The 25,685-nt window shown below is 41.9% G+C and overlaps 2 protein-coding genes and 1 long non-coding RNA gene across 3 annotated transcripts in view; 2 read left to right on the top strand and 1 right to left on the bottom strand.

Annotated features, from left to right (window-relative positions):
- Positions 1-6,737, bottom strand: part of LOC127527872 (uncharacterized) — a 330,327-nt gene extending 323,590 nt beyond the window's left edge. Inside the window, exons 1-2 of the long non-coding RNA XR_007935040.1 lie at positions 6,668-6,737; positions 4,847-6,079 (exon numbers count right to left, since the gene is read on the bottom strand). This is a non-coding gene — a long non-coding RNA (uncharacterized LOC127527872). The remainder of the gene's footprint in view (positions 1-4,846; positions 6,080-6,667) is intronic.
- The window catches only part of LOC114641540 (tigger transposable element-derived protein 1-like), a 769,935-nt gene that overhangs the window by 87,135 nt on the left and 657,115 nt on the right, over positions 1-25,685 (top strand). The gene's annotated exons all lie outside the window — the stretch shown is intronic.
- LOC127527844 (gastrula zinc finger protein XlCGF7.1-like) overlaps positions 1-25,685 on the top strand; it is a 196,757-nt gene that overhangs the window by 77,672 nt on the left and 93,400 nt on the right. The gene's annotated exons all lie outside the window — the stretch shown is intronic.

The raw sequence follows: 25,685 nt of genomic DNA, 5'->3' as shown, positions 1-25,685 counted from the left end.
GTAGGTGAGCATTAGTAATAAATTATGACTATCATGTTAGTCATTAGCACTAAAAGATAAGTAACAACAGAGATGCAGTCTGTACAGTTAACCCTTTAACCGCCAACTCCCTAAATATTCCCCATGCCAGGAGAAATCTGAACAATTTTCGTTTTTTTACTTTACATTTATTCAAGCAGTATTTACCTGCTGAAATACCTGCTGAAGGGGCGGCACGGTGGCGCAGTGGGTAGCGCTGCTGCCTCGCAGTTGGGAGATCTGGGGACCTGGGTTCGATTCCCGGGTCCTCCCTGCGTGGAGTTTGCATGTTCTCCCCGTGTCTGTGTGGGTTTCCTCCGGGCGCTCTGGTTTCCTCCCACAGTCCAAAGACATGCAGGTTAGGTGGATTGGCGATTCTAAATTGGCCCTAGTGTGTGCTTGGTGTGTGGGTGTGTTTGTGTGTGTCCTGTGGTGGGTTGGCACCCTGCCCGGGATTGTTTCCTGCCTTGTGCCCTGTGTTGGCTGGGATTGGCTCCAGCAGACCCCCGTGACCCTGTGTTCGGATTCAGCAGGTTGGAAAATGGATGGATGGAATACCTGCTGAAATGTTTCAAATAAATGGTCAATCAAAGGACATAGCTTGAACAAGCGGTCACGGTTTGGATCTTTCATATCTGGCTCAGATAACAGGCAGCAGTCCAGTTGAGATGCTGGGGATACACCCACTCATCGCTATCATCCAATGCGTCGTCATTCACAGTATCATGCAGCGCACGTTGCTGATCATCATTGTCGCTAAAATCTTCTTCAGAACTGCTACAATCATAATCAGAATTATTGTCCAAAATCGCCTGCAAAACCTCACTTGAAGTCAGTTTACGTTTCGCCATATTCACAGCTTTCACTTTCGAATCACATCACGTGAGCGGCCAATACAACCGCAGAGTTGTCGAAATACAACGTAGTAATAATACCCACGCCAAACTGTCAGTTATACTACGCGCCAGGCATTCACATAACCACAGGCAAATGTGCCGGATAATTCCGGCAGTAAGGCGTCAGCAATAAAGCTACGATGCCGGATATATCCGGCAGAGGGCGGTTAAGGGGTTAAGTATATCGGTGAAATCGATCATTTAGACTCGAGCATTGATCTCCATTTAAATCTCCTTTAAATTGTTTGACTTGAGCTAAATGGTTTTGGTTGCCTTCCACAAGCTCTTACAATAAGTTGCTGGTCCAGTCCTGCAGACAGAACTGGTGTAACTGGGACAGGTTCGTAGGCCTCGTTGCTCGCACGCTTTGTCAGTTCAATCGGATTGAGGTCAGGGCTTTGTGATTGCCACTCCAACACCTACACCTCGTTGTCTTTAAGCCATTTTGCCTCAACTTTGGAGGTCTACTTGGAGTCTTTGTTCATCTGGAAGACTCCTTTGCGACTGAGCTTCACTTCCCTTGCTGAGCTCTTGAGATGTTGCTGCAGTGTTTCTCCATCATTGTCCTTCCTCATGATGCCGTCTGTTTTGTGAAGTACACCAGCCCCCCCTGAAAAGCCCACAACATGATGCCCCCTCAGCAAGACCCAAATCCCCCCCTGTGACGATGCGGGTTCTGCTCCATGCTCCCATCTTCTGTTAGGGAGCCCTTGAACCCTACACCGTCGATAGTTCTAACCAAGATGAGCTAGACAGTGAGGCAACAACACAGCAAGGGGATGATGAATAAGTGCAAAAGTGCTTTTATTAACATCAAACAATCCAAAGAGTGTCCAAACAGTGCAGTACTTCAGGGGTCAACGGAAGACCCTTGTTGGTCGTGGAGTGCACTCATTGTCTTTCCGATGTGCTCCTTCTTCAGGTTTTTGCTCTGACGTTGTCTTCCTCAGGTCACTGTTAGGCTCCTTGCCTCGACTCTTTGTGGCACAGGAGTTTTAGTACTGAAGCCCCCAACTCAGCACAGAGCTAAAGGCACAGAGCTAATAAAGCCCCCCAGGGTGTCACAGAAGTTTCAGAATGTCCAACTCCAATACCTATAAGGAGGATACAAGATGCTTTGATTTTGAATACAACAGCAGATCAGCCAAAGATGATGGGGTCAGCTTTGTGGCTCCTTATGTTGAATGGACGGTGTTGTTGTGTCAGCCACTAATATCCAGAGATGATCTGCTGGACGGCAGTGTGAATAATGTCCACCTGCTTTATGAGTTTCAGCTAGAAATGTCATCTGGCAGAGGAAATGTGGCGAATCAGATGTCTGCCATCGAGAAACTGCAGCAAAACTCAATAGCTGAAGAATCAGAGCAGGCATTGAGAAAAACCAAAGTGCTTAACGGAGTCATAAAGAAAATTGGCAGCAGTCACCGACTAGAAGATATGCCTTAAATCTCGATGTTAAAACTGCAAACAAACTAAAAATGGTATTTCTCTGAACTAATCATCAATCCTATGTGTCCCCACAGTGAAGTTCTTGGAGGGTTGAATCCTCAGCCTCAGGCCATTGACTCAAAACCGTAAAAAAATTTAAAGGTGTAACGCCACAAACATCAACACTCAAAACTTTTAACAGAGACAAAGGGAGATTTGTCAGGAGCCGATAATCAGACGAAGTACTGTCTCCAAAATCTAGACGCTGAGCCATTAATGCGGTCAAAGTGAGAATAAGTGTGAATTTATACTCACACTCTGAAGATGATTAACAGTTGGATCTGCAATCTTAGATTCTGCCTGACGTGTGATGAAGGGTGTGAGGCTGAGCGTCGGTGATGTGGCACTTAATTCTAGGGAGACAACAGTGCAACACGTCCTAGCAACACAGTCAAGAAGGATAAAAATACAAAAGGGCAACAGGACACACTTACAATTTAGCAATAAAAACAGTTTATTAATTATCAATTCATTATTAACACCAAATGCTCATGTATTAATAATCTCTAATGTACAAGGCCTACAAGAACTTATAGTAAAGAAGCAGAAAAAATACTTAAAGCAAACCAAAATGTCAAGAACATTCACATTATAACAGGCCTGGCTCATATTTGATGAACTCTGCTAGTTTTCAGATGAAACGCAGAAAGCAAGCTGATGAAATGTCGGCTAACAGGAGCGCCGCAGAACAATCCCACCACTCAGGTGAGTCCTTCTGAATGAAGACAGACCAGGGAGGGCAGCTGGCTTTGTTCACGTCTTACAAGTCTGTCCTTCTCAGAGTGCCATCCACTTTGTGCTCCAGTCCCAAACTCCAAATGTGCTACGGGGTGCAGTGGGGTTGCCGATCTGGAAGTGGCACTCTATACAGGGCTGATGAATGGTGCCATAAAAATCAAACAAAGTGATTGATCACAAAAGTCACATTACGTGTTTGTGTGATCTTTGTGATGACATTACAGTTTCAGAACATGCTAACTGATAAATAACAGACTTATTCAGTGCATGGTTACAGATTTGAAATCAAAAACACATGAACTTTGAAGTCTGCATGTCACAGCTGTCCTAAACAGTCCACTGAGGAGTGACTGACAGTTCTTCCCACCAATCAGCTTTCTTCTTTTGTTGTCAATTGGTACCTGCCTTTTCTGTGATGTCCTTTCTGATTTTGTCCTCGTCACCTCTGCCACTGAGTGTATTTCATCAATGTCTCCTCTTCATTTTGTGGTTTCCACTTTTCATATTTTTCTGCCTTCTTGCATTTCATGGCCAATGTGCCCTTTTTAGATAAGTCCTTGTAAAAGTCAAGCTATACTCACACATTTAAGTATATCAAAAAAATGAAATGTAAAAAGAGTGTGGCCAAAAAAATGAAACATAAACTTACAAAATACATAAAGTCCAAGCAGAGTGAACCAATGCTAAGTAGTGAGGGGGTCAAATGTGACCTTCAGTGGTGGGGGTACAGAAGGGGCCACTTCTGCTTTTTGGAGTTTTCTGTTAAGTAAATGAAACTGAAGCTTTGTGTAGCTGACACTCTCTCAGAGCAGAGCTTTCTAATCGTCCATCCTGCTGTTGGAGTTTATTGAGCTCCTGTGGCCTCCAGCTTGTAGTCTCGACGTGAAGAAACGTTGTCTTGGGTATCGATATGAAGAAGGTGCTGAACTCAAACTGAAACCTGAACCAACACATTCGGAGTATAGAGCGTCCTTCACACACCACCTGCAGGATATACTGACATGGAGGAAAGTGACATCCGTTATATTTTTAGGTTAATTTATCAAATGAACAGCTGGGTCAGCAGAGATCCCTGTGTGTTTCTGCTTTGTCTTCCCTTTTTCTCTTATATGTCAGAAAATAAAATCAGTTCATTTCATTTTCATTGTGTTCTGCATTCATTATGGTGTCCCATTTATCATACATTTATTTTTATTATTTTTAAATAATATTCCTTCTACACATTAATTGATATTCTTCACAACTGTGGTCCCCCGTGCTAACCCTTAAACATTTCTTTTTGAACCCTGAATGTTTCATTTTATTTGTATTTAGATCTACTTACAGTCCCACTTTTGGACTCACCCTTGACACACAGCAGATGAATGTGTTTGGTTTGTAAAGACTCATAATTTATAAATGATAACCTAAATTAGTGTAAAAGTCTTATAAAGCCCCTCTACATTGGTCTGTCATGTGACGGCTCTCTTTTTCGTCTCCTGTCCTCCTCGATTGTCCCTCCCCAGTATCTGATTGGACAGCATTGGCTATCAGATGACATCACTAAATGACTTCTTCATTATCAGGGCTAAGAACGGCTGTCTGCACTCAGCTCAGGTGTCAGTCATCAGATGACATCCCATAGACGGTACAAGTTCATTGCTACTCAGATAAGGCCCCATTTCCAAAGCTCCGAAAGAAAATATTTCCCTTGTCGTCAGTTGCACCTCCTGGTAGTTGGCACTGCACTGTGGATTTGATTTCACTTCTCCATTTTTTATTATTACATTGAACTTTTTCAGTTGTGTTCTGTGGTTGAAGTTGTTATCCCCACACAGTTCTGTTGCTACCTCATTCTGTTATCTGGTGTTTGTATTGTTCACCATCTTATGTCACAGCACCGGTGCAGAGATGATCAGTCCCTGTATGGCTGACATAATGGCAGTACAATTTCTGAGTCCTTTATGAAATCTTACGTGTTGCTGATGACGGCTGATACAGGAGGACCACTTTCAACATTCAGAACAGCTAAGATGCTTACCACAAGTAAGCTAGTCATTTATGAAAATGAAGACCTCTGCTGTCTGTTGTCCTAAATGTTAATTCTTTTCAATGACATTTTTCTTGCATCTATAAGTTGTTGAAGAAGATTCTTGCTGTTTGTGAAATAGGTGTTGTATTCCAGAGTGTATTCATATGTGGCTCTGAGGTGACCTTAAATATAGGATCTGTTTGCTAGTTCCCATGTTTTCTCCACTATTCTTATGTACTTATTAAATACTTTAAACTGGAGTCCTAACCTCATTCAGAATATTTTTCTTTATTTTTTTGGTTGAGGACCCAATAGAAAGATGATTTCTCATTTCTGGGACAGGCTTTACTCAAATATGACTTTGTGTGCATCTCTGAAAATTTTTTTCTGGAAGAGTACCCTTTACCACATTCAGAACACGTGTACTGCTTCTCTCCAGTATGGATCCTTCTGTGGCTCTTAAGCGTGTTTTGACTTGAGAATCGTTTGCCACATTCTGGACAGCAATGGGGTATCTCGCCCTAGTGAATTCTCATGTGGTCTTTAAGAGTCTTGCTGTCTGAGAAGTGCTTGACACAAGCAACGTGAGCTTTTGCATGCCTTTGTAAATTGGAAATGTAGAAATACCTTTTTCCACATTGAGCACAGCAATATGGCTTCTCTCCAGTATGAATTTGCGTGTGCCTTTGAAAACTGTGTTTGTCAGAAAACTGTTTGCCACATTCTTGACAACAATGAGGTTTTGCTCCTGTGTGGATTCTTCTGTGAATCATAAGATCACCTTTTTATGAGAACGACGTACCACATTCTGAACTACAATGAGGTTTTTTTCCTGTGTGGATTATGCTATGGTACTGAAGACTGCTTCTCCTTGAGAACGACTTACCACATTCTGAACAGCAATGAGGTTTTTCTCCTGTGTGGATTACTCTGTGCCCCTGAAGATGGCTTCTCCTTGAGAACGACTTACCACATTCTGAACAGCAATGAGGTTTTGCTCCTGTGTGGATTATGCTATGGTTCTGAAGACTGCTTCTCGTTGAGAACGACTTACCACATTCTGAACAGCAATGAGGTTTTTCTCCTGTATGGATTACTCTGTGCCCCTGAAGATGGCTTCTCCTTGAGAACGACTTACCACATTCTGAACAGCAATGAGGTTTTTCTCCTGTGTGGATTATTCTATGGTTCTGAAGACTGCTTCTCGTTGAGAACGACTTATCACATTCTGGACAGCAATGAGGTTTTTCTCCTGTGTGGATACTTCTGTGCCTCTGAAGATTCGTTCTCAATGAGAAGCACTTACCACATTCTGGACAACAATGAGGTTTTTCTCCTGTGTGGATTATTCTATGGTTCTGAAGACTGCTTCTCCTTGAGAAGGACTTACCACATTCTGAACAGCAATGAGGTTTTTCTCCTGTGTGGATTACTCTGTGCACCTGAAGATGGCTTCTCATTGAGAACGACTTACCACATTCTGGACAGCAATGAGGTTTTTCTCCTGTGTGGATACTTCTGTGCCTCTGAAGATTGCTTCTCATTGAGAACGACTTTCCACATTCTGAACAGCGATGAGGTTTTTCTCCAGTGTGGATTACTCTGTGCCCCTGAAGATGGCTTCTCATTGAGAACGACTTTCCACATTCTGAACAGCAATGAGGTTTTTCTCCTGTGTGGATTACTCTGTGCCCCTGAAGATGGCTTCTCATTGAGAACGACTTACCACATTCTGGACAGCAATGAGGTTTTTCTCCTGTGTGGATACTTCTGTGCCTCTGAAGATTGCTTCTCATTGAGAATGACTTCCCACATTCTGAACAGCAATGAGGTTTTTCTCCTGTGTGGATTACTCTGTGCCCCTGAAGATGGCTTCTCATTGAGAACGACTTTCCACATTCTGAACAGCAATGAGGTTTTTCTCCTGTGTGGATTACTCTGTGCCCCTGAAGATGGGTTCTCATTGAGAACGACTTTCCACATTCTGGACAGCAATGAGGTTTATTTCCTGTGTGGATACTTCTGTGCCTCTGAAGATTGCTTCTCATTGAGAATGACTTTCCACATTCTGGACAGCAATGACGTTTTTCTCCTGTGTGGATACTTCTGTGCCTATGAAGATTGCATTTCTGTGTGAATTGTTTGCCACATTCCAAACAACATTTTTTTCCTGTGTCAATTTGGATTTCTTTCTCCACTTGCTGTTGATCAGTTTTGATGGCCTCTGTCTGTGTTACTCCACTAGCAGGGAGAGAAATGCACTGAAAAAAGGCTGCTGTCAGGTTCTCTGATCCTCTTGCTGGTTTCTTCAAACCTTTCTCTTTGTATTGAGGAGAGGGCTGACTAAATGAAGGTGGAGAGAAGCTGCCATTCTTCTGTATATCTGAAATAACACAAATATTTTAACTATTATTATAATTATTATTTTCCTGACATGTTTATCCAAGGCGACTTACAACATCTGAGACACAATTGATTAAATTTCTCTTGTTTTTCCAACTGAAGCACGGGCAGGTCACATGACTTGCTTATGGTCACATGGTGTCCATATCTAAATTTGAACCTGCAACTTCAGGGTTTGATATCCAAATTCCTAACCACTACCCATCTTTTAAAATAAATGAAACAGTACAAGTACACTGCTGGCACACTGGTTGGAGTTCCTTTGTCACACTGAGGTGGCATTTATGGTCTGGCCACTCCGTGTGTGGTCTTTACATGTTCTGCTGCTCTCTGTTCATTTTCTCCACCTTTCCCTTATATGTGAAAGACAGGCCTGATCTGATTGATCGATCGATCACAAATTGACCACTCAGACGCACACGGAGCGATGGAGGACAGCTGAGAGATCCAAAGAAGCTCCCCGCCAAGAGAACTGCTGAATGCATGAAGAAATTGTCAATAAAGTGTTTTTAGTAAAATATGACTTTTAATATTCGGATTGAACGTAATGCGCTGTTGGACTAACATACGTCACAGCTTCAGTCAAAGCTTCATGATGTTCAAGTCATGTGCTGAACACTTTAGATTTTTCCTTATTCACCCAAGTGTGTCTAATTTATCATTTATTAGGTAACCTATTGTTTGTTATCATGGGCCCGAGCAGGTGGTCTTTATTCAAGTTCAACTAATCGTGTTTTTCACTCTCATTTCAATCTTCTAAAACATCAAAGCACACACCGTTAGAATTTATAAATGCTCTCTTTCTTTGATATTTAATCACATTACTCACTTATTCCAACACTCCCAGGTGACTCTTCTCCTTCTCTCCCATTTCCCTCGGTGATTTTCTCTTCAGACTCCGATAACTCTGATTTCAGCTCTGCAGAATTCTCCTGTGTTGCCAGTCGTCCTGTAGTAGTGGACCAGAGCTGTAAAATGGATGGAGATTCTTCACAGGCATCTTGCTTGAAAATATCATCAGTTTCATGCTTTTGAAGTTCAAGACCAACAGAGACATCATTCAAATCCTCAGCTTTAATGGCAACAGTCACCTCCTTGCACTCCTCCTCCTCTTTAAAAACTGAAATTCTTTCTTCGTGATCCTCCAGCTTCACACACACATCCTCTGGTGTTAGCCACTCACAGTTGTCTTCTTTAATATCCACCGTTCTTTCATTCACACCATCTTCTTTAGCAGAGGCCATGCTCTGTGGGAAACTCTTCTCTCTCTTTAAGTGTCTGCCCTTCTCTTCTCAGATTCCCTTCTCACATGGACAGCCCTAAGCTGGAAGCCATTAGACACCTCAGACGATGTGAAGTGGGAAAGCCCTGTGAAAATAAAAGTAGTAGAATTAACTTCATAAAGTCAGTAAAAATAATGAGCACACTTCAGGGTCACAGTGCCCTCCATTAGGTTTGGTTCAAAGACACATTTTTCTTGATTTCCTCCTCAGAGTTTAAAATTACAAATTAAACAATTCAGATGTGATCAAAGTGCACTACAGACCTTCATTAAAGGGGATCTGCATACATTTCAGTGCAACCATGTAGATATAACAACACTTTATCTACACAGCACCATCATGTTTGGACACAGCAATGGCAGGTCTATTAAAGCCGTCATATTTAGGGCTTTGTTGGATATCCTCGCTGGACTTGAACTGAGCATCAGGAGCTTCATTCTGTTCAGTTGTTATATTCTATATCTTATATATGTGCTCCTATTTGTGGGATTACAGGACTGCATCCCGACTGGGAGTAGGACATTCGGGGCTTGAGGAGAGTGGGTTTGTAGGAGGTTACTCGTGATGGGTGTGTTTTATGGGAGAGAAGAATAAAAAGTGTGTGGCTAACATCAAAGGTGTTGTGTTGTTATTTAAGTTTAACATTCATAGTAGAGGATGGCTGATGATTATAGAATCCTGCCTGCATTTGACAAGAGAAAGGCATACGAGAGCAGGAAAAATGAAGATTTAATATGGACACGGGTTGCTGAACTTAGAAATAAAAAATACGCACTTGGGGCTGGACTGTCATTTACAGGGACAGCATTGAGATGTCAATTTGAGCAGAAGACCTGAACAAAGATGAAGTTGTGACTATTCTGATAGAAATGCTTGATGTCGTGTTTAAAGGAGAAAAAGGATCGTATCTATGAGGCATATTCAAATTTTACAGAGTTAAAAGGGCGAGTGCAGTTTCTATGGTGGATGATATCATCGATTTGGAGCAGAGATACTCCTGATGGGTAATTCCACGTCAAATCATCAAACTTCTGGACCTCATCATCACAGATTTTAACGAAAACCTAATTTTCTGGACATGTTCATCACATTATAAGGTAGCATTAGTGAAAAACTGGCCAAATGTATAATATAAGGGTTTTGCTATTCAAATTTCTTTCACTACCTCCAAATTAAAAACTTTGTTAAACAGAACCTGCTCAATTATTAAAAATTATGTTTAAAAATGTGTTTACACAGATTACTGTAGCAATGGAACACACATGAAATACGTGTGTTCAAAGAACGATTTGTTATTTACACTCTAAAACTCCACTTCACTCCCAGATAATCAATCAAGGCATGAGCTGAGAGAAGTTTGTGCACGTTCTAAGTTGGTGGGGGGATGGAATAGCCAGCTGCTTGCGGCTTGTGTTTATTGGCACATTTAGAGGACAAAAGACGCTGGCAGAGAGGTGCGAATGGATTTAAGAAGCGATTTAAGGTGGAATGGATCTACGAGTTTTTTCGTAGGCTCTGGTAATTCTAGTGTCAACAGCTGTGTTTGGTGGGCTCACAGAGGGGCTTAAAGTGGAGAAGGACAAACTGTCATTGCCTTTACTACACTATTAACACGCAGACTTATCTTGGTTAACAGGAAGAATCCAAACTCTCCTGCTTTAAGTCAGTGGGTAACTGATGTTAAATATTATTTAAAACTGGAAAAATCAAATTCACACATAGAGGATCTGTGCAGAACGTTTTCAAAACTTTGCAGGATCTGATCAATAAAATTAGGATAGCATAGTATTTTCACAAACTATAAAGCTGGTAAACAGGGGGGTATTTTCCGTACGTCGCTTAAATCATCCGAGATCAGATGCCTCATCTTGGATGAGTTAATGCCGGTGAAACTCATCCTGGATAAGTCGGTTTTTCAAACGCAGCCGTGTAGTAGATTAGTCTAGCTGGATCTAATCATCCGAGATGAATGCGCGCGCCCGCACTGAGTGAAAAGCCCATATATATTGAGTCTAGAAAACATGATCAGCAAGTCTTTGATAGGCTGTAACAAAATGACGAAAGAACGGGCGTATTTTTTTTTCACACAAGCGGTGCAAGACCTTTCATTCGAAGGACATGAAGAATTTCAAGATATAATATGCATAAGGGTTAACACTGCAAAAGCAGCCAAAATCAGAAAAGACGGCTGGCAAAAAGTGGCCGACAAATTAAACGCGTATGCACTGTACTTACTGAAAGCAGCGTTTCATTTCCTATGTGTGAGATTAATTATTATTTAATATGTCATAATTCCAGATCAAACGTGAGCATAAGGAGAACACGGGAACAGGTTAAAGTGAACTACAAGAATATACTTCAAACTGGTAAATATTGGTATATAACTATTTAAAGAATTGATGAAATAAAGAATCATGTAATGTAAAGAACATTAATTTTAAAGCTAATAAGAAGGCAGACAAGCAAAAAACAGGTGGAGGCCCACACGGTCCAGACCTAACCCCTGCAGAAGAGTTGGCTCTCCAGCATAATGCCCATCAACCTGATTCTGAGGGCATTCCAGGGGAAAGCTCCTCCTCAGAACCAGTGGCAGGATGCAGTGGTCACTTCATTTCAGGTAAAGGATGGTCATTGCATATATTTGTCCTCCATGTGTGTCATAGGTATGTTCAATATACCCCTCTTTTTTTTGTTGGGTCAGTTGCAAGGAATGTCATATCCCTAGAACCTGTGTCTGACCAACGAGATATTGACGAAGGTCAAATATTTGATGAAGACACTATCTGATTATTCATCAGGAGGAGAGGTACATTTTCCAAATAATGTTTGATCAAACTCCACTCTGATCAGTTCCATGTGCCCCAATCACATTTGGAAATCCTGGTAATGAGAATGTTAGGCTGATTGTGAGATTCTTCATGGAACTCTGGGTGTTTTTGCCTGTGTATTACCTACTTGCGATAGCATGAAATGCCTCTTTTATTGTCTGCATACACAGGTGTCCAGGAAACACTATGAAAACCCGAAGGAAATATTTCAGAGCCAAACAGACTTTACGAATTGCCTGGCAAACTGCACTTTTAGTTAGATTTTCCGCATCGCCTACAGTATATAAAAAAGTGCCGCTTGTAAAAAATCTCAAAGCAATGCATACTTATACTGTCTGTGTGGTTGTGAGAGCCTGACTTCGCCGAGTTTGACTTAGAATATAAGGTGCTAATAAATCTTTGAGGTACAATATTCCCCCTCGGCTAAAGCGGTATCTTTCGAAAAGAATTTCCTCCGGGAGCAATAAAGGATCTTGCCGATCGCGCAAACCCTTCTCTATATGAAATTCTCTTCTTATAATTTGTGTATCGATATCAATTGGTCACTCATTCATGAACGGTGAAGTCATGACTGAATGAATTCCACGCACGGACACTCATTAAGTGTGTGAGCTAATCCTTGTTTACATCGAAAAAACCTGCTCTGAGCAGGTCTGAGGATTTGGATGTGTTGCTATGACAACACTTCCAGCAAGAGTTTCGAAAAACCAACAGATCCAGGATCAGGCCAAATCGTCAACAATTACATCCGGCTAAACAACTAATCCACGTACGAAAAATACCCCTCAGGTTTAAAACGACATGAGAACCATTTCTGTTCAGTTATATTTAGGGAGAAATAGCCAGTCAAAGTCCTAATCCAGCACAGTGTTCAAACCTTTTGATCTTAAATCTCCTTATTATTGTTGATCCAAGACACGTGAAATTTCAGTTCCATGGGTCACTTAGATGACCAAATCAGAAGGCCAAGTCTCGTTAAAATCTGTGACGATGAGGTCCATAAGTGTGATGATGTGACATGGAGTGACCTGCATGTGTAGAAATAACATGGCTGTCCTGATGCTGTGTGAGCTTTTAAACTGATGGACACGGCGTGTTTAGATACAAACCAAAGGCAGCTGGCATTAACAGCACGGATGGCACTTACTTTTGCTTCAATGGAATTGCCGCTAATCAGAATTTTTGTAGTAAAGTCAAGTCTGGTAATAATGGGCATTACTGTCACACATGAAACTGCGTATTTCACCAGTCGGAAACAACACATGGTGGGGATGGTGTGCTGCTGACCTCGACTCAGGACGTTGTGGGGAGATCTTCGAAGACCTCCTCAATCCCAGTAACATGCCTTCCTATGAGGAAGCAGAGCCTGGGGACTCGGAGGTGGGCTCCCCCATCTCTGGAACTGAGGTCACCGAGGTGGTCAAAAAACTCCTTGGTGGCAGGGCCCTGGGGGTGGATGAGATACGCCCGGAGTTTCTCAAGGCTCTGTATGTTGTAGGACTGTCTTGGTTGACACGCCTCTGCAACATCGCATGGACATCGGGGACAGTGCCTCTGGATTGGCAGACTGGGGTGGTGGTCCCCCTCTTTAAGAAGGCATACTGGAGGGTGTGTTCCAACTACAGAGGGATCACACTCCTCAGCCTCCCTGGAAAAGTCTATTCGGGGGTCCTGGAGAGGAGGATCCATCAGATAGTCGAACCTCGGATTCAGGAGGAACAGTGCGGTTTTAGTCCGGGTCGCGGAACAGTGGACCAGCTCTACATTCTTAGCAGGGTCCTGGAGGGTGCATGGGAGTTTGCCCAACCAGTCTACATGTGTTTTGTGGACTTGGAAAAGGTGTTCGACCGTGTCCCTCGGGGAATCCTGTGGGGGGTGCTCTGGGAGTATGGGGTACCGGACCCCCTGATAAGGGCTGTTCGGTCCCTGTACAACCGGTGTCAGAGCTTGGTCCGCATTGCCGGCAGTAAGTCGAACCCGTTTCCAGTGAGAGTTGGACTCCGCCAGGGCTGCCCTTTGTCACCGATTCTGTTCATAACTTTTATGGACAGAATTTCTAGGCACAGCCATGGCGTTGAGGGGTCCGGTTTGGTAGGCTCAGGATTGGGTCTCTGCTTTTTGCAGATGATGTTGTCCTGTTTGCTTCATCAAGCCGTGATCTTCAGCTCTCTGTGGATCGGTTCACAGCCGAGTGTGAAGCGGCTGGGATGAGAATCAGCACCTCCAAATCCGAGACCATGGTCCTCTGCCGAAAAAGGGTGGAGTGCCCTCGCAGGGTTGGGAGCGAGATCCTGCCCCAAGTGGAGGAGTTCAAGTATCTCGGGGTCTTGTTCACGAGTGAGGGAAGAATGGAGCGTGAGATCGACAGGTGGATCGGTGCGGCATCCGCAGTGATGAGGGCTCTGCATCGGACTGTCGTGGTGAAAAAGGAGCTGAGCCGTAAGGCAAAGCTCTCAATTTACCAGTCGATCTATGTTCCTACCCTCACCTATGGTCATGAGCTATGGGTAGTGACCGAAAGAACGAGATCGCGAATACAAGCGGCTGAAATGAGTTTCCTCTGCAGGGTGTCTGGGCTTTCCCTTAAAGATAGGGTGAGAAGCTCAGTCATCCAGGAGGGGCTCAGAGTAGAGCCGCTGCTCCTCCGCATCGAGAGGAGTCAGATGAGGTGGATCGGGCATCTGATCAGGATGCTTCCTGGACGCCTCCCTGGTGAGGTGTTCTGGGCACGTCTAACTGGGAGGAGGCCCCGGGGAAGACCCAGGATACGTTGGAGGGACTATGTCTCTTCCGGGATTCTCCCGGAAGAGCTAGAAGAAGTCACCAGGGAGAGGGAAGTCTGGGTATCTCTGCTCAAGCTGCTGCCCCCGTGACCCGACCTCAGATAAGCAGAAGAGGATGGATGGAGAAACATCACAACAGGTGGCATTCGTAACGTAATGAAGTCAAAAAGCTGAGGAACTCAAACATTTCAAGCAGCAGAGCTTTCATATTTAGAGTTGGCAAAGTTGTGCATTCCACCAAATGAGTGACAATTTCTGTAAGGATTGGAGAGACACGATGTGGCATTGAAACAGAAGTGGTGCCAGCTGAAATGCCAATGTTGTTCAGTAAAGAGAGCAGAGGTTGAGAGCAGGCGCTGATTACAGTGAGCTGTCACACCCACCACACTGCGAGCCCCCCAGACTGAGACCCGAGTGCAGCCGTACAGCAGGTGACACCTCAGCAGCACACTGAACAGTCGCAGGTTTGTTACGGAGGTTGGAGTGCCAGTCCTGCCACCAACACCCAAGTTTTCACTGCAAGTTGGAGGACCTGCCTGCTGATTAAAGTCATACCCAAGATGGATGTTCAGTAAAATGTCTTTACAAAGGGAAGGGACACTTTTAGGTTTGTCATGAAGGCCGTGATCACTTCGACTGTGTGACTGAAGTTTGTAAATCTCAATGGAGCAATAAGTACACAGCAAGAAATCTACACGGAGAATCTTCCAAACACAGTCACTCCTGCCAAAGTTGCTCTGATGCTCCATCACACACACTGCCTTTCACACCCCCAGCCCAAGGCCATCTGATAAGCTGAAGCTCTCCAACTGGGTGGTCTTCCTGTCTTGTGGAGAGTCACTTGTCAAACCGGTTTGAAGCAGTTTAACTAACTCAGCCATCAAATCCGAAGTCAGTCCTAAAGACTGTGGGGGTCTTTAAACAAAAATAAAAAGGTGCATCCACAGTCACCGCTATCTGTAATTAATCTAATTATGATATCGTCTGGCGTATTTTATCATACATTAGTATAAACCGAGAACAAACTTTCTAAGAGAATGCAACTCTTAATAGGAAGTAACGTCATTGGGACGTAAAGAATTAGTTCACTTTAAAGTCCCTGCCATTTGGCTTAACGCTTTTTCACATATTCCTCATAACTGCATTGCTTCTCGAACACGTTTTACTTTACTAATTTCCAAAGCCCTGCACTCGCAGTAAATGCCGTCTGTCGGTTTGCCCCCTTATTTGTGAACACTGTCGCCCATTCTCAGAGCCCCATTACTGACCCCCTGCTCACCACTTTAAACAATGAGGACAGACAGTTGAGCTCCAGCCCATAATAGTCGAGTCGCGGCTCTGCTGAGCTCTGCAGCTTTCACATTTTGTATTTTGATGGCTTCATGTGGTCCGACACAAACAGCCCGATTGGCTCGAGTCCTGTTCTTCATTTAACACGGCCATCTCTAGTAAGCTAAAGTATCAAAGTGTACGGAAATACTGAGAGTAGTTGGAAAGGATAAAAGACATTAAATAAAACAATACCGTTACAAATATCACAAAGAAACTAATGCCATACCAGCTGTAGATTTTACGGTATCCCTCCAGCAGCACTAGCTTGTGTAATGTTTGTATTTTTTTATTTCCCATTAAACAAATCAAAGTCTCCCTGTTACAGTGAAACCGCACGAGCATCTTTACTGATAAGAAAATACCAAAAAATGAAATAATTTAAATTATTTCTAGTAGGTCTCAGTATGAGACAAACTGCTGGAAATGAAACCTGAACGCGCCCTGTAAAGTTACATCGCTCGCCGCCACTTTAACAAAGTTTGCCGGTGACGGCTTTAAAGGAAAAAGGAAAAAACACAAAGAACACGCAGAGCGGAAAAGTGCACGAGAGTAAAGAAGATGCAATCTCGAGTTAACGCGTCTCCGCCAAGTCAGATGTAGCATTACAGTTCACGGGACACAGACTGGAAAATAAATCAACATATCAGCAGCTAAAAAGTGCGCGACCCCCGTTATCCACGATAAACTCTTGAAGGTGGCGATTTGCTGTGCCGCCTCCTCCACGTAGCGCTTAACCCCCATCACTCAAAAGAGAACCACGCGGCCTCAGGCACCTCCTCAGATTTAAAGCCGTTCAGCCTGTCGCGATCTTCCGCATTCCCACCCGTACGCAATCCCCACGTTCGTCTTTGTCTTACCTTCCGCACTTTTGCTTGATTTTTGCTTGATCTTTGCTTGGCCGTAAATAAGTCTGAGCACGAGGATCTCGTAAGAGCAGCAAACAAGTAGATATTGCGGCAGACCGGAGTAAAATGGGCGTGAATATCTGTTTTTGACTGCAGCCAATAATGTATTAAATTTGTGTACGTCAGTCACCGATCAGCCAATCGAAAATTTAATGTCGCGGTCAATCACCTTTTTATTTAACAAATCGCCAATCGGTGTTATTTGTCATTCATGTTCCATTTCAGCCAATTGCCTTATGGATACGTAAAAAGAAAGGTGGGAGTAATTTTTAAAGGTGGACGTGTAAGATAATTTCTAAAGGTGGACGGTCTAGATAAAGTGACTGTAAGAGACGGAGTGTATATTCGTAAAATACATCTGCGAGGATAGTCTACCAAGTACCAGTGCCACAATATTACACTATAACACTCTGTCGAGTGCATTATTAAGACTGCAGTATATTTTTACCACCGTCATTTATGATTAGCGGTTCTGAAAAAATAATGATAATAAAAAGTTTGGATTTGAGATATTTATCGTTACTAAACAACTTCTGAAGAAAATTTAAATGAGCATAACAATACACATTTGTGTCCGCCTAATTTTAATGGATTGACGTACACTTAAGTGTGGGCTCTACTTGATTGAGTCAGTCAGATTAAAACAAATATGGAACTGTTGTTGTTTACTTGAATATCCAAATGAAATAGTCGCCTACATTTAACAAGTCACCTTAAAGACGGGCTATAAACGTATTACAGTTTTAAACGTTGAATAAACTGTCAGAGTTAAATCTTTAGTTCTATAATACATAACCCTAAAATGTGTTTTATTACTTTCAATACTTTTTATTAATGTTTATTTATTTAAGTATTCCTAATATTCCATTGTCCCCCCCTTCTTCCCGCAGATCACCATCTGTTCTTTCTTTGCTGATGTCAGTCAAATATTCTGCGCTCTTCATGTCTCTTCTCAACACACCAGCAGCTCCAGTGAGTTTCTTGCCTGTGGATCTCGTATTCAAGTTTGTGTTTTTTAGCTGTATTATGATTACAGAATTTCACAAATCATATACTTGACACTCTCACGTTAAGGTATCAAGGAATAGACAACATTAAGAAAGCTGGCAATAAAATTGTGACTTTAAAGAATCCATTGGCTGTCTCTATGTTATCAATGTTAAATGTAAGAAACACAGTTATCATAGTGCTAATAGTCACATTTCAATTATTATTTTTATAATGAAGTTTACTATGTTAAATGATCTGTGAAGAGTAAATATTATGCCTTACAAAGAGTAATAATTTTGCAGTTTTTGTGACTGTGCACCTGTTAATCAGGGTATTCAATTATTTGACTTAATCGGATTTTTATTACTTTTGGGATTTTAAAAACCTCTTTAAGATCATCAAATATATCCATCCATCTATCCATTATCCAACCTGCTATATCCTAAATACAGGGTCACGGGGGTCTGCTGGAGCCAATCCCTGGCAACACAGGGTGAAAAGCAGGAAACAAACTCTGGGCAGGGTGCCGGCCCACCGCAGTGCACACACACACACACACACACCAAGCACACACTGAGGACAATGCAGGATCGCCAATCCACCTAACCTGCATGTCTTTGGACTGTGGGAGGAAACCCACACAGACACGGGGAGAACATTCAAACTCCACACAGGGAGGACCAGGGAAGTGAACCCAGGTCACCTAACTGTGACGCAGCAGCACCACCCACTGCACCACCGTGCCACCCACATCAAATATATATTTATTATAATACATGTTATTTATGCAAAAGTTACATTTAGAGATTAAACATGACAGATGTTTGTTTGTAGTTCATATCTCATTGAGCCTCCATTTGACTCCATCAGGTCCTACTGGTGTGCTGAACACGTCAGACTGTCTTTAGGGTCTCTGAGACTGGAGGAGGTCAGGAGTCCAACTGTACAGCAGGCACTGATGGGCATCAGCATCACGACTGGTAACAAGACAGAGATGGCAGATAGTTCAGCTGGACATCATCCTATATGAGTATCCAAGCAGACAGAGTCTGTATACTCCAGTATGGCCCTGACATACTGTAACACCCTGCACAGCTGTACACGACTCCACTTTACTGGTCATTTAGCACACACTGCACTGAGGCTGTCAAGTCTGAACCATTAAATCATTCAATCTGAACAGCTGGGAATTTATTTTGACATTGATATTACTGGTAAGGCATTTTATTTTGTTGTTTGTCATACGTTTATACTGAAACACTGGTTTACATCAATGTAGTTTTCTATAGGATATACTGTATATCAATGAAACTTCTAGGCTATTGATCTGGTCAGTGAAGTAGCAGAGGGGCTTGTTCATCAGTTTCAGCTGCTTTGGTGCACTAGAGGGGTAACAATGAGATGACCACCAAAACAGGAATGAATGGTTTAACAGGTGGAGGGAGGCCACTGACATTTGTCCATCCTCATCTGTTTTGTCACTCATTTTGCATTTGTCTATGGTCAGCGAAACTACTGGTGGCATTAGGCCATACCTGGACCCTACAGAGCTGGCACAGGTAGTCCAACTTCTCCAGGATGGCACATCAATACCACGTGCCATTGCTAGAAGGTTTGCTGTGTCTCCCAGCACAGTCCCAAGGGCACGGAGGAGATTCCAGGATACAGACAGTTACTTTAGGAGAGCTGGACAGGGCCCCTCGTAGAAGGTCCTTAACCCATCAGCAGGACCCACCAGTATCTGTTCCTTTGGGCAAGGAGGAACAGGATGGGCACTGCCAGAGCCTACAAAATGACCTCCAGCGGCAGACCACTGGTGTGAATATCTCTGACCAAACAATCAGAAACAGACTTCATGAGGGTGACCTGAGGGCCCAATGTCCTCTAGCAGGCACTGTGGAGCTCAATTGGCATTTGCCATAGAGTACCAGAATTGGCAGGTCCACCATTGGTGCCCTGTGCTTTTCACAGATGAGAGCAGGTTCACCCTGAGCACATGTGTCAGACGTGAAGGGTCTGGAGAATGTTATGCTGCCTGTGACATCGTTCAGCATGACTGGTTTGGTGGTGGTTCAGTGATGGTCAGTGTGGGAAGGCATAAGAGAAGCTGAGCTGGCGAAATCACAAGCGCAGCAATCGGAAGCAGAAACGAGGTAAACACGGCGGTCTTAGCACAAGACTAAAAACTAACCCAACCAGACCTGTGATACCATCTACTCTGCTTGTGAACGTCCGATCGCTGGACAACAAGCTGGATTATATAAAGCTGCAGCGGGCCAAGCAGTGGGAAATGAGAGACTGTTGCATCTTTATTTTCACTGAGAAATGGCTTCAGGAAAACATTGCAGACTCGGCCATCCAGCTAGACAGACTGACCATCTTCCAAGCCAACAAAGACGCCTCTTTGTCCGGTAAGACCCGCGGGGGGGACTGTATGTTTATGTGAACACAGAGTGGTGTATGAACACTGCCTCAGTCATGCGACATTGTTCTCCGCTGATAGAGGTTTTATCAGTAAGGTGTCGGCCTTTCTACCTGCCGAGGGAATACAGTTGTGTGCTGGTGGTTGCCGTCTACCTCCCGCCTAGCGCAAATGCCAACCAGGCGCTAGTGGAACTCTACGAGATCAACAGCAAACTGCAAACGACGCACCCCAAGGCATTTTTTCATTATTGCTGGAGACTTCAGTCATGCCAACTTGAAGTCAGTTCTCCCAAAATTCTCCCAGAATGTGAACTTTGCTACTAGAGGAGGAAGCTGTCTGGACAATGTTTACAGGAGCGCTCCTGATGCCTACAAGGCCCTACCCCACCCCCACCTCAGCTGTACAGATCATATCAGCGTTTTTATGGTCCCTGCATACAAGTCCGTGCTGAAGCGCACTAAACCAGCCCACAAGAGCATCAGAGTGTGGCAGGTTGGTGCAGTTTCAGCTCTCCAAGACTGCTTCAAATAGACATTTCAGAGAGGCTATGGATGGTGACTCCATCAATTTGGAAGAGTACACAGACTCTGTGATTGGCTACATCTCCAAATGCATAGAGGATGTTAGTGTTACCAAGGATGTTACCACAAGAGCCAACCAAAAGCCCTGGATGACAAGAGAAGTGCACAACCTGCTCAAGATCAGAAATGCAGCATTCAGATCTGGAGACAAGGCTGCCCTCAGGGTGACCACGGCCAACCTGTCTAGCTCTATAAGGAGAGCTTAGTGGGCATACGCGCAGAGGATCAACAAACAATTCAGCAGCACCAGAGACACACGTCGTATGTTCAGACAATTACAAACTACAAGCCCAACGCACACAGCAGCGATGGTGATGCCTTCCTTCCGGATGAGCTGAACAACTTCTTCGCATGGTTTGAGGCGCAGAACAAAGAGCCTGAGAGAAAAGCAACACCTCCCTCCACTGACCAGGTACTCTGTCTCTCCATAACTGACGTGAAGAAGACTCTATCCAGAGTCAATCCACGCAAGGCTGCAGGACCTGACAACATACCTGGTCGTGTGCTCAAAGAATGTGCCAGTCAACTGGCTGGTGTCCTCACAGAAATCTTCAACACATCTCTGAGCCAGTCATCAGTCCCAGCATGCTTCAAGTCGACCACCATCATACCAGTGCCAGTACCAGACATCACCATATATGTCCATAGCAGTAGAGATAGCCAGCAGGATTTTTTTTCCCATTGAGATCTCATGTGTTTTCCAAGTGTTCCTTTAATTTTTTTTTGAGCAGTTTAAATATATATATATATATATATACTGTATATATATATATATATAATATAAATAAATAAATAAATGGACACGCACTTAATGTAGAGACCTTAGAATAACGAGGTTATACTTGTGAGTTATGGTTTTAGAATACTGAGCTTCAAAACTTTTGACTCTCCATTTATCAGGAATATTCAATCCTTTTCCTTTAATTTTGTTCCTATATGTACAAGCTGCATTTTCAGTTAAAGACAATGTAAGTTTTATTGAAAACTAGAAAAATACCCGCGCTTCGCAGCAGCGAAGTACTGTTTTAAAATTTTAAATAATAAACTGAGGGAAAATGTACCAATAATTATTTGTTAAGGATCTCTTTGTATACCACGTTGTCAGTTCGCCCCTCCGGTTGTAATATGACCAAGTTGAGCGCTGAGCTTACTCTTGAGCATGCAACGTATAGTTGGCCACGTGAAAAGCAATCTTGCCTCAAATCAATGCCAACCTTTTGTAGGGTCTGTCCCTGAGACTTATTAATTGTCATTGTGAAGCAGAGCCTTACTGGAAATTGGAGGTGTTTGAATTGAAATGGGAGATCCGAGGGTATAACGGGGATAGGTTCTTTTGCAGGCATGTGACCTGAAGTCTCGTGCCATTACAAAGTTTCGGTGGCTCTAAGTTTCTCAGTAACATTATTGGTGCCCCAACCTTCAAAATTAGATTATGCTCAGGAGTGCCTGGAGGATTCAGAGTGTGGATCGAGCTGCAGGCTATGGACGTATATATGTACGTAAGTAGGATTCAGTTAGCGTTGGGAACCCGCGTACCAAATTTCTTGAAGATGGGCCTATTAAGTAACAAAGACCATTGGAAAGTTCAATATGGCGGCCGACAGTGGTGTCATACCACCGAAATAAGTACGTACATCAGTTTCAGTTAGCGCAGGGAAGCCGCTTACCACATTTTGTGAAGATGGGGACATAAATAAGAAAGTTTAACATGGCGGACGTTGTCGACCGTTATGACCATTACATGTAGAATTTCGCAACCTGCTTAACTTTTGTAGGTAAGCTGTAAGGAGCACAAAAGTAACGAGTTCTGTATGAAGAAAAGACGCCGTCACAGTTGTTTGTGTCTCAACTGACTATGGTGGTTGCTTTTCAAATTCTGCGTGTACTGCAAACCCAAGTTCGGTCGAATTAAAGACTTAGTAAAAATAATATTAAAAAATGCTAAGAAGTGAAATCTTTATAACCAATTTGAACTAAATAATTTTGAGAGATACTATGGAAGGATCGCATAAGAGATGTGTTCGGGAATCATCACCATTTAGAATCACCATCAAAATGCTACACTGAAACTCCACCATTACAAGACCAATCAAAGTGGTATGAGCCTCATGGGAGAGAGTGAGTAGAACTCCTCCTGCAGATGGGACTGTCCAACACTCAGGGGGAACATCAATTCAGAAAAGGAGTCACCTTTGGTCCTGAGACACCGACAGGAAGGTGACAACTGTTTGATCCTCATGTCACATGTCAGCAGGAACTGAACACAGCAGGAAGAAAATGGTGTGCTGAGACTGACTGGAGTGGGTTTAGTTTGAATTGTTTTATTTACTTTGAACTGAAAGACAAAATAAAAGTTAGAAGTATTGAAGAGTTTAGTTTTAATAAATAAAAGAGAAGAATATGTAAATAAAAATTGTTGACTTTTGAATGACGGTGTATTTATTTCAATTATTTGATGTATAAAATATGCAAATTAATTGTAAATTTACTAAAATAACAACAACAACAATAATAATCTATTTTTTTTTCTTTAGATGACATTATTTACAATCACTGTAAAAAATAATGCGTTAAAAGTACTTAAAATAATAAGGCAACAAATTACAAGCAATAATTTTGAGCAGATTTAATATACTGCAATATTGAGAAAACTTAATTTATTAATTTACTCAAATTAACCTAAAATAAATGTGTTTGACTAAATATAAGTAGTGGCAAAATATTTTTTATTTAACTCCCATTTTCATTTGAATTACTCAAAAAAAATGAGTGATAATGCAACGCTGGACAGTAATGACTGAATAACAAATACAGTAAATGCTAAAATTCCATATATCTTTATTTATTTGAACATACACAGAATGTCACAACAACGGAGTTATATTTTCAAAGGTAAACATTTGAAAATTAAATTAAATATCTGATGATAATTTTTACTGAATTACTGACATTCAAATATCAATGCAAATTTTCTTTTTTTTTAACTTACACAAAAAGTATCTCTCAGTCAAATACTGTAATGTCCCAGGAATCAGAGGTAAACGGGAAGGAAACGTAGAGAATGAAATGAGTGAAATCCTGCGGCAGATGGCGCTCTTCACACACGTCCTGTATTTACGCCAACATATCCCGTTAAAATGAATGGCCGTCTTTTCCACTATGCGATAGCGAAAATCCTGAAATAAAATAGGACGTAGGGAATCAAACATCGCTAAATAAATCAAAATTAACCAGAAAATACATGACCTGTGCAGAACACTAATTAAATAAGAAGTCAAATAATACCGTGACGGTTAGGCAAACGTCTTTTTATGTTGTTTACAGGTCGTAGTTTAGGACAAACGTCATAGCGTTCTCAAACTTACCTAAAAGTGTCATTTTCTTTTTCTGTGTAAAATAAAAGTTTTAAACGATAAAAAAAATGAAAATACGTAACTATATATCCAAGAAATGTGTTTGCTTTTTAAAGCAAACCAACGAGGTAGTTTGTTAGAAAGACGCTACCTCGCTCGCCATGTCTCCCACATGAAGGGAAAGGTTTCGTGAAAACAACAACTGCTTACGCCAGTAACTAACGAAATGAAATACTAGTTATTCATTACGGAATTAATATGCTTTATACTTACACATTCTTAATAAAAAAGCTCTTATTATGGATAAAAGTTACAGCTGAATTTGTTGTTGTAAAGACCAAGAAATCGATGTGAGAGGAAGTGCAGTGTCATTAAATTTAACTTAACTTAAATGTGTTCACTTCACAGTATAGTTTTTTTTTACTTAGAATAAGTTATAAAAAATTTTTACATTTTAAGAAAAATAATAAGTTAACATTATTCTTGATTTTTTTTATTGAATTAGAATTAAATAATCAATAAAAAGGGTAAAACCCATTTTTATTAATTAAAGGAATAATTATTTTGCGTATAGTTAGCTATTTTTTGTTATTATTTTTCAAACATAAGATTTATTTTTTACATTGTAACTAATAATGATCTGGTAAGAAAAAAGTTTTTCTCTTATTATTATGTTGCTATTAAATTATCCTTGCCAGTCGGCAGTTCTTGTATGTAAAATCTGTCGGTCGGTTGAATGTTAAATGTGTCTTTTCGTTTCTGATCGCTATACGGCACTTCCATCTTGGGACAATTCGCTGTAAACTGTTTCAGCCAATCGGCGCCTTCCAAACACGCAGCAGGACAGCGTGAACCTTCATTGTCGGCGGTGCGGCCTCTTCGTTTCATTGTCTTATATTGAGTTGTTAGACTATTTACTGTTAAGTGCTGTTTGAGCTGCCGTTTAGTACAACAGGTGGCTTACTGAGCTCTTAAATCGATATTGAAATGAACACACAAGCCTCCTAAATTAGTTATTGAAATGCCTACGTTTACAGTGTCCGTTTTAGGAAGTCGTAGTTTTTACTTGTTCCCGTTAAAGCACTTTGGTCAGCGGCTGTTGTATGTAAAGTGCTTTATAAATAAAGTTGACTTGACTTGACTTATTATGAATTATAATTTTTCAATGTCACATATTATTCGTTACTACTCGCGAGTCCCGCTTCATTGAGATTCTGTTTTATATTCAGTATATGCAAATATTTTAAACGGAGCGTTTATTGAATTGACTATAGCAGACTTGTCATCTTCTTAAAATGACTTTATTTTTATGATATTGACAACTAATCATAAGGTCAGAAATCAAGGAGGCTGTGAGTTTCATGGACTGCGCTGTTTCTTTGTTTTCGTGACATCGCGTCAGTAGAGAGTGCGTGACGTTAACAATGTATTGTGTCCTAAATGACAGCGCACACGCTTTGTGATAAAAGGCCAATGTGTCTCAGTTTGTTCATTAATATATTTTGACAGTGTATTTTAATCAGAATTATTGTAAACATATTACCCATATTAATTTCCAGTTAGATATGTAAAGTTTGGTGAGAATAAAAAAAAAGAGTAACAACACATATAGTTATGTTGCATTGTTCATAATTAACAAAACTCATCGTTT

This window comes from Erpetoichthys calabaricus, chromosome 5 (assembly GCF_900747795.2).
Source record: "Erpetoichthys calabaricus chromosome 5, fErpCal1.3, whole genome shotgun sequence".
NCBI lineage: Eukaryota > Metazoa > Chordata > Cladistia > Polypteriformes > Polypteridae > Erpetoichthys > Erpetoichthys calabaricus.
This window is presented reverse-complemented; position numbering and strand designations above follow the sequence as displayed.